Source organism: Ambystoma mexicanum, chromosome 8 (assembly GCF_040938575.1).
Source record: "Ambystoma mexicanum isolate Mex_15411 chromosome 8, UKY_AmexF1_1, whole genome shotgun sequence".
Lineage (NCBI taxonomy): Eukaryota > Metazoa > Chordata > Amphibia > Caudata > Ambystomatidae > Ambystoma > Ambystoma mexicanum.
This window is the reverse complement of record NC_090929.1, coordinates 394963066-394976921: the sequence shown is the minus strand read 5'-3', so window position 1 is coordinate 394976921 and position 13856 is coordinate 394963066. Positions and strand designations below refer to the sequence as shown.

General features: G+C 48.5%; 1 protein-coding gene across 1 annotated transcript in view; it reads left to right on the top strand.

Moving 5' to 3' along the window:
* Nucleotides 1-13856, top strand: part of LOC138471978 (P2Y purinoceptor 2-like) — a 168902-nt gene that overhangs the window by 150834 nt on the left and 4212 nt on the right. The gene's annotated exons all lie outside the window — the stretch shown is intronic.

The following is a 13856-nucleotide window of genomic DNA, read 5'->3' as shown; positions in this document are numbered from 1 at the left end:
CCCACAAAACCGACAATAATATGACATCCGGATGCTGTGGCTGCATAATTGTGTGATCACAGCAGCCACCATGTCCTAACCAGACATGGCTTATATTTACAGTTTAACATGCAAAAAGGCTGACATGGGCACAGAGTGATTATCTTTTGAATCAGAGGTGTAGATGATTAAACAAACCACCTCTGCCTGTTGGAACTTTGTGACACAGCCACAGTTAGGAATGTGCATGCGAACTTTAAACCTGCCCTGCTGCTACTGCAGTGCATTTGATGGAGGTGTGAGGAGTAGATCACATCAGAGGCACATGAGTGCACTTTGATTGTGGCATGGGCATTTTAAAAGGGGGTCTGATTATCAGACCTCCCTTTCAGAAACGGAATTCCCTGCATCATTTTATTTGCAGTAATCAGCAAAGTTCAGGCTATCTAGCCCTCACCAGATAGTTTTCTGTCACATAGCCACACTCAAATGTGGTTAAGCACCACCCTTTTAAGGGTCAGGCTCATCATCCTGGCGAATGTACCTACTGAAGCCATCTGCATTGTAGTACTATATTCCAGGTTTATGTTGGATGTCCATATTAACTCCCTGTAGGACTATAAACCATTGCAGCAACTTTGGATATCCTCCCTGCATGACCATTAACCACATTGACAAATTTACTGAATGTGTCCCTTCTCCCTCAGGGCAGTCACTCCCTTTAGGACTAGGGAGGTGAGCCCACTACGGAATGTACACCCTTGGGGACAGGGTATGTCAGATCTCACTGGTGGTGATTCCCCCTTAGGTGTCATGATCACCACAAAGACCCCTAGGTTGGGACATTGACAGCAGTGCAGCAGGTCTACCACGAGTAACCATGTAGGTGCCAGATGGGTCCTGGCCTGGCGTGCCAGGCATTCCTCATACTTTTCACACACACATTATTGAAATTCAAAGAAATAGACAGGGTTGGTGTTCCGCCAAGATGGCGGCATTACGAGACGCTGGCTGAATTGCATGTAAATCCAGTATTTGGGCGAATGGCCTATTTAAGCCCCGCCCGCGCGTTCGTGCTTTGCATTGTTTCCGCTGACAGTGGCTCAACGCTTACCAACGCTCCTGTTCACAGACCTGTAACGAGAAATAGAAGATACGTTTAAAGACTTCTGAATTCACTAGAAAATCCACAGACTACAGAACTGCACTTACCTGATTACATTTCGTGGTTGTTGCTTCCTGACCGTCAAAGTCTTCCCTGAGTTCCACGCCTGAGTTCTGCGGCATTTCCTCGTTGATCCGTGTCAAAACGTGAGCGTGAACTCTGAATCCTGTGAAAACCTGAAAATACAAGGTACAGACATTCATTTTCAAGCAAATAGCAATGCGCTTATTCTTACCTGAGTATTCCAAGAACGTTTCCAGCTTCTTAGAGTCTTCGTTGTGCGTTGCCACCTGGGTGAAGAACACACAAGACTCCCCGTGAGTTGTGGGGACTAAGCTGCGCCATTTTCAGTAAGTTGTTTTCCACAGATCACATTCCTAATACAACAAGACTCAAGATTTCGCAACAAATACATCAAAGAACTAAGATACTCTCCCAGACGAGGCTGATCCTCATACCGCACTTAAGGCAGTCCTATTCCTCAGCGCCAAGAAATGCAGCCGCCTCACCAACGACTTGCGACCCTGTTAAGAAGCAGGAAGGAGAGCCTACTAATTATCAACCAACAGGTGAGAATAATGTTAAACCTGAGTACAAGGGAAGAAACACTATCGAGTGGGAAGGGGTAGAAGGTTCTGGCCCATAGATAGTTACTCCTTCCCCTTTTTTCTCCACTAGCACAGGGTTCCTACCACTTGCAGGAAAACAATAGCAGTACCCATAGAATGAGTGAAGCCCAACGCTCCCGCAGAGATAAGGCAAGCTTTACATTAGGTTCCCAAGTAAGGTTGTAACTACACCTCACCCCACGCGGCCAGTGAGGCCAGATAACCCTTGTCAGGCTGAAAGACCCAGTAACCCTAGAGGGGTTGAGGACATTGTACTACACATACAACCAATTAGCATGGCTAGCCCCTACAGGGCTAACAGAGAGAAAAGAAAGAGGGTGATTAGCTAAGGCTAAGAAACATAATACCACTGGCAGGTGTGAGAACATTGCAGACATATGGCTAGCGAGGCCGAATATCCCGCGACGTGCTGAGAGACACAGTACCCTGAAGGGGGTGAGCACATTATATCAAGCACACGGTCAGTGAGGCCAAATAGCCCATGACAGGCTCAGAGATTCAGTAACCATAGAGGGGGTGCAGAAATTGTACTATACCTATGTCTAATTAGTCCCGATAGCTTATGCAAGGCTAACATAGATAAGAAAGATTGAAATACTCTGGAAAGGTGAACTTGTAGCCAAGACCCCACGAGGGTGTAAGAGACCCAAGACAACCACAAGGTCTGAAGGACCAGAGAGCCCAGCCAGAGCTGAGAAACCGATTGACCTACAGAGGGTTGAGAATCACAGTAATTTGCAACGAGCAATAGAATCAGAAGGTATGGGCTGGACCGAGAAAACGAATCAGGTAAGAAATATAGAAATACACTGGAGGGGTGAGCAACAAAGACCACGGAAACAGAGGTTCAAATTCCATTGTGACACACACGTGACTGAAGTAGAAGTGACTGAACTACAAGAACAAATACCGCAACTAAAGACAGGACGTTTTCAGTTAAGTAGAATCTTGGTGAGGAGTCCCCTTCTACAGAGAGTAACACAGAACCTGTTTTGAATGTATCTGCAGACAGAGGCCTGAACCGCAAGGAAAGAATTGGAAATGCCATTGGGTGTGGGTCATGCATCCGCCAGCCCAAGCCAAGAGGGGAGCAGGATACTTCTATAGGCTAATTTGGGTTTCTTTGTCATTGCTGGTAGAGTCAAGCAATAGGACAGATTAGGTTTGGGGGAGAGGACAAATGCTATTTTACAAGACATCCTGGTGAGCACAATTTCTGTAATTTTTTAGGGTAGGGAATCACCATCACAGAGGTAGGGCTAGCAGAGGCATTTCTTTACTTTAATAAACCTGAATCAATTGAGAGTATGTCTTTGTGTCTGACACCTAAATCTGACTTACCACGCCAACTGAGAGATCTGAGGACAACCTGGGTTGTAAAATGAGACCAAAATGTTTAGGAATTCAGCTGGCTTACCAGCCAAACTACTGGAAAGGCCTCTTTTTCAATGGGTGCTCTAACAAATTGATGGTATTCCACCCTTCTTCCCAATGGGGAGCCACTCCCTGTGAGGCTAGGGAGGTGAGCCCACACCCCAAAAGCCTCCCTAGGGGTCGAGATAAGTGGGACCTCACCGGGAGGGACTCCCCCTTCGGGGACAAGGACTCCCGTTCCTTTGAGGAACTCCCTACACCGATGAATTTAGTTGCATACATGGGACTACCTGGTAAGCTGCAGAATGTGGCATCCTTATCTTTGGGTGAAGGCAATGCAAGATTAAACCTAGTGGAACAAGAAAAGGAAGATGTTTCTTTAACAAGAGGTGCATATTTAACGGTAACGAAGAGGAAGAGAAGAGGGGCGCCTGATACACAGGGGAAGTCCCCTGACATCATTACGCCAGCTGGAGTCAGAGAGCAAGCGACTTGTGGAGAGAGAGAGAGAGAGAGAGAGAGAGAGCACGAGACGCTGGAGAAGTGGCGTATGCAGACGCAAGAAGAGTCTCGGTTCGAGCGAGAGAGGAACAAGCAATCCACTGGTGGCGTGACCACAAGCTGAACATGGTGGGCAGGATGCCCCAGGAACAACCCTGATACCACCGATGTGGGAAGCATGGGTCGCTTCCAACCAGCAGCACCGGTATGAGGCAGGAGTCTGACACCGACATGAGAACGTGAAGCAGAGACAGAGAGAAAAAAGAATATACTGAGCGAGAGCCAAGCCCAACCACCAGCCCCTACAAAGTGAGAGGTATCTGGGGGACCGGCAGAGAGGGAGGCCCATGGGATATCATTATCAATCAATCACAGAATGCTCGACCCAGTCACAAGAACGAGAAAGCAGAGCTAAAATGATGTGATGGGACTTGGAGGCAAATAACAAGTAATCCAGTGAGAGAGAAGAGAGTTATTGTATTTATTTATTTATTTATTTATTTATTGCGCATTTGTAAGGCGCTTATACATCAAGTAAATTGTGTTTCAAATTTCCCACAGGGCAAGAGGGAGGGGACATGGGAATGAAAGGAAAATATATCAATGAAAGAGAGAGGCGGTCCTACTAGGCCTTTTGAACATTCAGAACGTGCAAGTGCAGAGTGAGAGATGGATGAGGGGGCGGAGGGCTAAGTGCTAGGAGTAACACAGAGGGAAGTAATAGGGGTCCGTTGCAGGCAACTGTTAAGTGACTGGAAGAGATCACTTGGTAAGAGTGGTCAACTGCCAATAAATAAGTGCAGGCCTGTGATAGCACAGTCCAGTGGGTGCCAAGGCAAGTGCTGGGAGTAGGCAGAGATTGAAGGCGACTGGAGGTGGGAGGCCAGGGCCCAGGTGGACACATAAGGGCCCTAGTCACCAATCTCAGTGACTGTGAGGTTTAGCAAAGGAGGGAGGTGAGGAAGGAGGAGGGGGAAAGGAAAGTCTTGAGGAGCTTCTGGAAATTGAGAAGATCCGGCTCAAGAAAAAGGGGTAGGAGGAGACTGTTCCATAGGAGGGAGCAAGCGGGGACATAGAGATTGGCCACCAGCTTGCTGTTTAGCTAAGTGCTTGACACGCAGAGAGTTTGTGCCGGAGGAATGTAAAGATCTGGAGGGAGTGTATTTAGTGAGAGCCAGTTGTAGATAGCGTGGTCCCCAGTCCCAGACAGCCTTATGGATGATGCAGAGGGATTTGAATTTGATCCTTGCAGCAACCGGGAGCCAGTGGAGAGTTTTTAGGGCTGGAGAGATGCGGTCCCTGGGCTTGAGGCCAAGAATAAGTCTCACTGCCCTATTCTGGATTAGCTGGAGGGGACATAGGGAGGAAGAGAGTAGATTAAGGAAGAGACTATTGCACTAATCAAGCCTAGAGAGTACCAGGGCTCTAGAGACATGGAGCTTCTGGGGAAAGGTGAGAAAAGGAAGGATTCATTTGTGAAGGTGAAGTTGAAAGTAGGCCTTCTTGGCAAGGTCTTGAATGTGAAGGAGGAAGGAAAGGGAGGAGTCGAAGATGATTCCAAAGTTTTTGGCTTCCGATGAAGGAGAAGGGGGAGAACCCATAGAGGGTGGCCAGAGTGAGGGGAAGAAAGAGGGAGCAGGAGTCCCAATGGGAAGGATTTCAGTCTTGCCTCAATAGGCAGAGATAATTGGAGGCACACTATGACTGGATGGCAGATAGGCAGTCAGGAATGATGAAGGGGGTAAGGAGAGGATCAGAGGGAATTTTGAGGAAGAGTTGTGTATCATCTGCATAACACTGGAAGTAAGGGTAGTAGGTGGAAATTAGGTGTGCCAGCGGAGAGAGAAAGATGTTAAAGAGCCAGGGTGAAAATTAGGAGCCCTGGGGGACTCAACAAGTGGATATAGAGGCGGCAGAGTAGAAAGAGCCTAGGATGCCCTGGGAGGGACAGTCATTAATGAAGGAGGTCAGCCAGTCCAGTGCCCGCTCCGAGATACCTAGGGTATTGTGGAGCCGTTTTATGAGGATGGAACGGTTGACTGTGTCAAATGCAGAGGAGAGATCAAGTAGAATGGGAACGGCAGGAGAGTTAGACTCACAAGATGTGAGCAGTTCTTCACAGGTGTTCAGAAGAGCAGTTTCCGTGCCTCTGGATACTCGGAATCCAGATTGAGGGTTGTGCATGCAACCAACAAGTTCAGTATGCTGCGTCAGTTGGGGGAATAACAACTTCTCCAAGAGTTTCCCAAGGAAGGGTATGATAGAGATGGGGCGGTAGTTAGCCAGACAAGACAGACCTGCAGAGTTTTTTTTAGAAGGTGACGGACAAGAGAGTGCGTGAGGGAGGAGGGGAAAGACCTGGTAGCAAAATAGTGATTGCAGAAATTAGTAAGTGCAGGGGAAAGAGAGCCAATATTGTCCTTAATAGTTCTGGAAGAACAGGGGGGTGCCTGTTTGGAGGAGACCTTCATAGAGCTGACAACTCTAGTGACTCTAGTGACCTTGTTGGATGTCACTAGGAGGAGAGAAAGGTAGAGGGGGATTGGGACGCCACAGGTGGCAGGAGGGTGGAGAAGAGCTGGTGGGAAAGGGAAGCAGGGATGCTCAGGATGTTTTTGCACGGAAGTGTGTGGCCAGCGCATTGCAGAGGGTTTGGGAGGGAAGAGGTGAGGTGGAGACTGCAGAAGGGTTGGCTAGTTCATTGCAGATTTTAAATAGTTCAGCCGTGTTGTTGGATGCACCCAAGATGCAAGCCTGGATGTGGGCCCTTTTCTTGGAGCGAATGGAGATTCAGTATTGCCTTTGGAGCAGGCGATATGCCATTTTGTCAGAAGGTGAGCTTGTGGTATGCCACTTCTGTTCCACGGCTCTGCACTTGTGTTTCAGGGCTGCAGGTTCAGAGTCGTACCAGGTGTTAGCCTTGGAGGCATGTTTCAGGCAGATCCTCATGACTGGGGCAAGAATGTCATGTTGCTGAGAGCGGAGTCAGAGGTAGAATTTGCAGTGTGGGAGAGGCGCTGTGAAGGTAGATGCGATGGCAGCAGCTGACACTCGTTTTCATAGGATGGATGTTCGCGAATAAGGTTGGCAGGGCTGGGGGAGGTGCAGTCAGATGGAAAAGAGGACCCAGGTGAGAGGAGAGGTGAGAATGTATTGATCAGTAGAGTGGGTTGGTGAGTGGAGGGGGGGGCAAAAGATCAGTGTGTATGATAGCATCGAAAGTGTGCCCAGTCAAGTGGGTAGAGGGGAGAATGGAGAGGAAGAGCGAGGTGCAGAGGTCACGGAAGAGAGGGGATGCCGTGATTGAGGAGTCAAGGTGGATGTTGAAGTCACTCAGGAGAAGGAGTTTCGAGATGGATGAGATGAGAGAGAGGAGGAGAAATCAGCCCATTCAGAGATGAACAGAGTGGTAGGGCCAGGTGGCCTGTAGATAGTGGCAATGGTCAGGGAGGAAGTGGAAGAGATGACCAGTTTGCAAACCAGGCACTTGAAGAAAAGTAAGGCTGGGCAGGTATGAGGGAAGAAGGAATCCAATCAGGGAAGATCAGGGCAACTGCACCGCCAGTGCGGTTAGGGAGCGACATGGAGATGATCTTGTAGCCATCAGGGAGAAGGGAGTCAAAAGCAGTGACTGAGCTGGCATTGAACCACGTCTTGGTGAGAGCGAGGATATTGAGGTCAAAGTATTCAAGCAGGAGGCAGATGTCGGCAGAGTGTTTGATAGCAGAGCAAGCATTAAGCGTGGCTGGATGCAACAGGTTACTGCCTTTGAAGATTTGCCAAGGAGGGGTACAGGGGCGTGGTACACTAGTTAGAGGAGTAGGGACAGAGAGAGAGGTAGGAGAAGTAGCAGGTGTGGGAAGGAAGTTGGTGAGGGATGGGATGCGCTCGTCAAACAGGAGAAGGGTGGGTTGAGGACCATGATAGTGCCATTGTGATAGACATTAATGATACACCTTGATGATGAGAAGCTCGCCAAGAGTACTTCCCATCTAGTGCCACCACTAATGGGCGAAGATGTGAGAGGAGAGAGTGTAGAGACAAGATGAGGAGTCAATAGATTTGGAGAGGGAACAGAAAAGAGGATATCAGTGAAAATCTGTCTGGATGTGGCGCTGACATAGGTTTCTGAGGTGGGTAGGCCAGGGTTAGTCAGGATGTCTTTTTTAAGCTTTTATCTTCCACACTTCATGAGTGAGGCAGGATAGGTGATAGTATAGCAGTTAGAAAAGTTAGCAGAGATGGTAAATGCCATAGGGCTGCAGAGGATAGGATGAAAGATAGAGGAGGGACTGCACAGAAAAGTACGAGCATAAAACTCACCAGGCGACCTAGTAGCTAAGGGAGGCAAGAAAACAGATGCAATGGAAACACTTTGGGTCCGAAAATGGTATTCGAATTATGCAGAGGCACAGAAATGCAATGGAAAATGGGGTGCAGAGAAGTTAAAAGCACACCAGGATTCGAATTACACAGAGGCACAGAAATGCAATGCAAAATGGGGTGCAGAGAAGTTAAATGCACACCAGGATTTGGATTACACAATAGTCAGAGAGATGCAATACAAAATGGGGTGCAGAGAAGTTAAGAGCAAACCAGGATTCGAATTACACAGATGCACAGAAATGCATTGAAAAGAGGGATTAAGTAAGGCAAGGAAGGCAGAATGGCATAGGCACACCTAGGTTCAACAGCTGTTTAGTCTAGTAAAAAAGGCGATAACACTGTCCAGCCATGACTCCGGGTGACTCTTCGTGGAGGCAGAGGCTCTGCAGCAGGCAGCTGCAGTAAGATGAGCCACCTCTGATGTCGTCAGGTTTAGAGGAGTGACATGGACAGGTCTCTGCCCTCAGCCTTCAGGATAGGTAGTACTATCTTCAGGGGTTTACCCCCGCTTATCCCTCTTCATGGACTCTCCGCACCTTGGGAGGGTGTAAGCACCCCCTCTGCTAAACCTCCTTCAGTGCTCTTAATACAGATTTCTGCCGGACCTGGAAGCTCTCCCACCAGTAATGCCTTTTTGCTAAAGTCTGCCTGATCTGGGATGTCTGTGTATCACTGGATGACTGTCCCTCAGCCCGGGTCTCAGAAAGTCCTGCCTCAGAAGGTCCTGTTTGCAGGATAGTGGGTGGATCAGTAGCCCATGGCACAGGTAACAAACCCAGCCCATCCCTCCAGCTGTGGGCTCCTCTGCCTTCTGTCTCCTGCACCTCCTCCCTTGAAACAGTTCCAGTTGGCCTGGCCTGGTGACCTTTGGCTAGGTGAGCACTCCCTGTTTAGCTTCTTAGCGGGGGTCTGGGAACCCCGCTGCGGGCGGTCAGTAAGCCCTGATCCCAGGGGCCCAGATGCCACCACACCGACTTACTTTCCTGCTCTTACACTTGATCACCAGGGCCGATCTCTGCACCTCTACCTGGATCACAGGTGCTCATCCCACTCCGTCTCCAGCCATCTTCAGCTCTGTTCCACTTCTCTCTCCCTGGTCCTGCTGCTCGTAGCTCATCACAGGGAGGAGAAGGAAAACTGACACCCTCACGGGTGCTATTCAAGGCCTGCATAGGGCTCCCAGAATCAAAGGGGAGGGGCCCCAGGGCTCTGGGCACCACAACGCACTGCAGTCTCTCGGGACCGGCCCGCTTCACCTTGTAGGGCACACTCTCATGTGCTGTGCCGTGCTCGCGTCGGAGCCCACTCCACCGACAAGGAGAGGGTGTATGCTCTCTCAGTCATTTCAGCACCGCCTGCCTCAATCACTTGGCTCTGCCTCTGAGGCACCCCCTGCTTGCAGCTTTGGCACTGTGCGTTTCTTTCCCCCAGCAAGCTGAAAACTCTTTCCAGTATGCAAAATTAGTTATCAAATGGGCAACAAAGTCAATTAAGAAGCCGCTGGGATGTAACAGAGACACTATTAGACTGAGAAATTATAATAATTGAAGCTTAGAAAGGGGCAAAGAAAAACCCTGATCCAGTACTCCTGGAGGGAAGACCTGGGAGGAAACTACAAGTAACAATCTAAGTATTAAGAAATGTTATCGTGGAAGACATTCTAAAAAAGGGACGACAAAGTATGAGAGGGAAAAGTCAGGGCCAGATAGTGTAGTTTGGATGGAGGACATTTTTTCTTTTGGACTTCATGACAACGGATGAACACCTTTCGTTTCGTAAGATAGGTCGGGTACTCCCTCTAGTGATAGGGAAAGTTAGGCCTTCTATTTATAAGAACCTGAACCATGTCTTCTGAGTTCCCTACACCTTCCTCCGACCCGCCAAGTACAGAGATGTGCTCGCTTTTAGTCAGTTGTCTGTTAATGGCAACAGCTTATTCAACCCCTTGTGAGTTTAGCTGCACTAAAACTGCTCCAATGCCAAATTCACAGGCGTCTGTTTGGATCATTATTTCCTGTCCATTATTGGGGTTCTTTAGACCCAAGGCCCTGCACAAGCCATCCTTTAAGTTCTATGAAAGCAGTTTGGCAGGCAGGAGTTCAGGAAACTCTGTTTGGCATCTTTTTCAATGTCAAGTAATTTAAGGGAATTAGATAAAGGATCTGTAGTACTCACTGAGGTCGAGGAAGGCTCTCACCTGAGCCTGCATGGTAGGAATGTCCCTATCCTGATCCACTTGTACTTTTGTTTGGAGAGGCTGTTTCATGCCACCACCCAATTGGTGGACGAAATAAGTAACATTACCCTAGGCTATATGGCATTTTGAAGCCTTGATAGTTAAGTCAGCATTCTGCATTGCTTGAGGCACCTGCTTCAGATGGGAAGCATGATCTTCCCAGGTGTGGCCATAAACTGCAACATCACTAAGATAGGTAATGCTGAAGCTCTCTGAAAGCACAACACGATTAGCCCATGAGCTATGGGATGGATTTCATGGATTGGCCTGATAAGGCTAAGGTCTCCTCTCACGAAGGTGACTTTACTCCTGAGGTAATTGCACCAGTACTATCCTTGTACACACATAGGCAAGAAACACAGATGAAAAGGCTGGGAGGCACTGCCTGGTATATTCAAGCTGCAAGAAAAAAAACAGACAATAATTAGAATCCGTACCTATGTCACCACCACTCACTCTCATTCCTCCCCTCCCCCCAAACTGAGATCCTACCTGGAAGGAGACGAGTTCAAGCGAAGAACCTACAGGCTGTCGCCTTCTGCCGAACTTATAATCCATAAAACAGAACCCCGACCATCGTTAGTTGCCAAGATGCAAAGTCCAAAGTACAACATTCACAATGGACCTGACCCAGGTGGCACAAGGACGCAAAACTATGGGAGCGTCTCTAAAAGAAAGATCCAAGAAGGAAGAAAAACAATAATCCCGATTCCAGGTATTAGCACCAGTTGCCAAGGAAAAAAACAGAGGTCCAAAATCCAATTTCCAAGACGGTACAAAAAAAGGCACACAGTGCTCCCAAAGTACCAAGTTCCAAAATACACCAGGCAGGATAAATGCAAGAAAAAACTGCTGCAAAACAATGAAAGTCCCAAAAAAATCGAACTAAGAGGAAATGAACCTAGCCAAAAATGAATAATCCAAGGGAGTCTGGTAGGAAAAGCCATGGGTGAAAACCGTTAGTAGAGTCCAAATGCAGAGTACACAAAACCACTCACCAGCGCGAAACACAGGAACGCTAAACAGTTGAGAAGCAGTGAGTCTGCCTCCTCCATTGTTTAAGAAGTGGTACCTGGTTGCCCGTGAGGATTTCTAGACGGCGTGCAGAGTGACATCATTGCATACTACACAATGACTTCACTCCGAACCGCTGCCGGGCCTGGTAACCCATGCAACGCAACGCTACCACAACCGCCATGGGAAGCTCCAGCCTACACGCTGCGCCTGCCTTCCAGCGGCATGAGCACAGACCCTGACAGTGGCTCATTAATCCTAAAGTCCAACATGTTTAAAACTTCCTCCATGGTGGTGTCCCACATCTTGTCATACATTCAGTGGTTTCTGATCTTCAACAGTTTACTGTCTCTTCTGTCTATGTCATGAACACACCAGTCTGTGCCACCTCGAGTCGGTGAAAACTCATTTTAGAACTGGCCCAGCACACTCTGGCAGTCCTGCAATTGGTGTTCTGTTAGGTCAGAGAAGATGCACACCCATCGCCATGGACCATTCTGTGGTGTCTAAGTGTAGTAAGTTTGGAAGGGCATTTGTCTTCGCTTCAGTCTCACCAAAAGTCCCAATACCAAGTAATCTTGGCTGTGATTAGTTTTCAGCCAGTTGACATGAACAACACTCTGGGCCTCATTATAAGTTTGCCGTTCCGGAAACAAGGGTGCCGGTAATCTCAGGCGTGCTTTCTGGGTCCCGCGAGGGGAAGAAGGAGGTAACAACGGGGCACTCATAATGTGCCCGTTGTTACCTCCATCCCCATTCCCATTGAGCCCTATGGGGGCTCAAATGGGAATGGGGAATCGTTCCTGCAAGGAGGAATGACCGGGTCCTCCAATGTTGGAATAACCCGGTTATTCCTCATTGCAGGAACCCGGCAAAGGAGTCCGGTTTGGCAGCAGCCATGGAGCTAACAGCACCATGGCTGCTGCCAAACTTGTAATGAGGCCCATTGTCTTAATACGTGCCTATATGAAGTTAGACCTCGCTGTCAGAAATAAAATCTTTATGGAAGCACACATGAAAGAATATCCCTATGAGTCTTCACCACCACAGGGGCTTTGATACTCCTCAAGGATACTGCTTCTGGGTACCGAGCGGAGTGACATACCACTATCAAGATGTACCTGTTCCCTGTAGTGTTCATGTCAAGCCTCTCGAAAGGCCACCCAAGCATTGGTAGTAGAAATAAAGAGGCCTTCGTCAACCCACCTGACTTACCAGAAGCTTGGCAAGTGTGACAGGACTGGGCAAATTCTTTGATTTGTACACGCATCTAAGGCCAGTAAAATTGTTCAGATAATCTATCAGCTATGTTGGTCATATCTAAGTGACCTGCCAAAGGAATGCTGCGAATCAAGGCCAGCAGGACTGTTCTGTGGCTTGGTGGAACAACCACTTTTTGTTCTTCCTCTGGCTCATAATGCTTGGGAGCATTGTACAGGAGACCGATCTTTCAGTACACCTTGAACAACATCTGCCCTTAGCTTGTTCCTCTGCTTGCTTCTGCTGGCCTGCTAGAATTGGATTTTCCCTCTGCACCTTGCAAAAGTCATGGGGCCTCATTAGGACCCAGGCGGATTTCGCGGTGCTAAATGCACCGCGAAGCATGGCGGAAAGCCGCCGATAGCGCCATGGGGGTTGGCGGATTTACCGCCCCATTCCGACCTTGGCGGGGCGGTAAATCCCCAATCCCCATTCTGCCCTTCCCCATTCCCATTTTTGCCCCATAGGGTATAATGGGAGTGGGGAAGGAGTTAATTACGCCACCGTAAAATACGGTGGCGTAATTAACAACGAGGTCCCGTAGCGCCATGGTTTTCTCCGCCTGGTAAAACCAGCCGGAAAAGGCCGCCATGGCGCTACGGGAACTCGTAGTATGGCGGAGAGGTACGCCATGCACTACGCTGGCGTAAAACCCTCTCCGCCAGGGTCCTAATGAGGCCCATCGTGACTTGGACCTCCAGCTGAAGACAACTAAATCAGTTCTAGCAGGCCCACGAGGTCTTAAACAACTGTGTATTCCATCTCAGGTTCTGGTTCCATGCAAGTAGGCAACTCTGAGATCACCAAATCATGACCTACTGCAGTAGGCACACCAGTGGCCACTGGTCCCTCTCCTGTAGGAGTAGGCACCTCAGTGGATTTAGGATATGGGCTTGGCACTAATGGGGTCTACCGGCTTTCCCAGTAGCTGTCAGCAATACACATGTGACCTTTGAACCTGCCTTGCTGCCATTGCAAAGCAATTTCTGGAGTTTCAAGAGACGGTCACAGCAGAGGCACATGAATTAACTATGATTCTGTCATTAAGCATTTTGAAAGGGGGTCTGATTAGCAGACCTCCCTTTTAGAAACAGAATAGCCCTCTTCATTTTATTTTTAAAAATCAAAAAAGTCCAAGTTATATACCTCCTCACAGATGGTATTCTTTCACACCACCCCTCTGTTAAACAAATACAAAAAAAAACAGTAGGGTAAGAATGAAAATCCTTAAAATGGGTGAGGTGGGGGTAAAGCATCTGTTCTATTTCCTCTGCCTCTTCCTGGACTGCAACCAATGAGAAGTGGAAAAGGG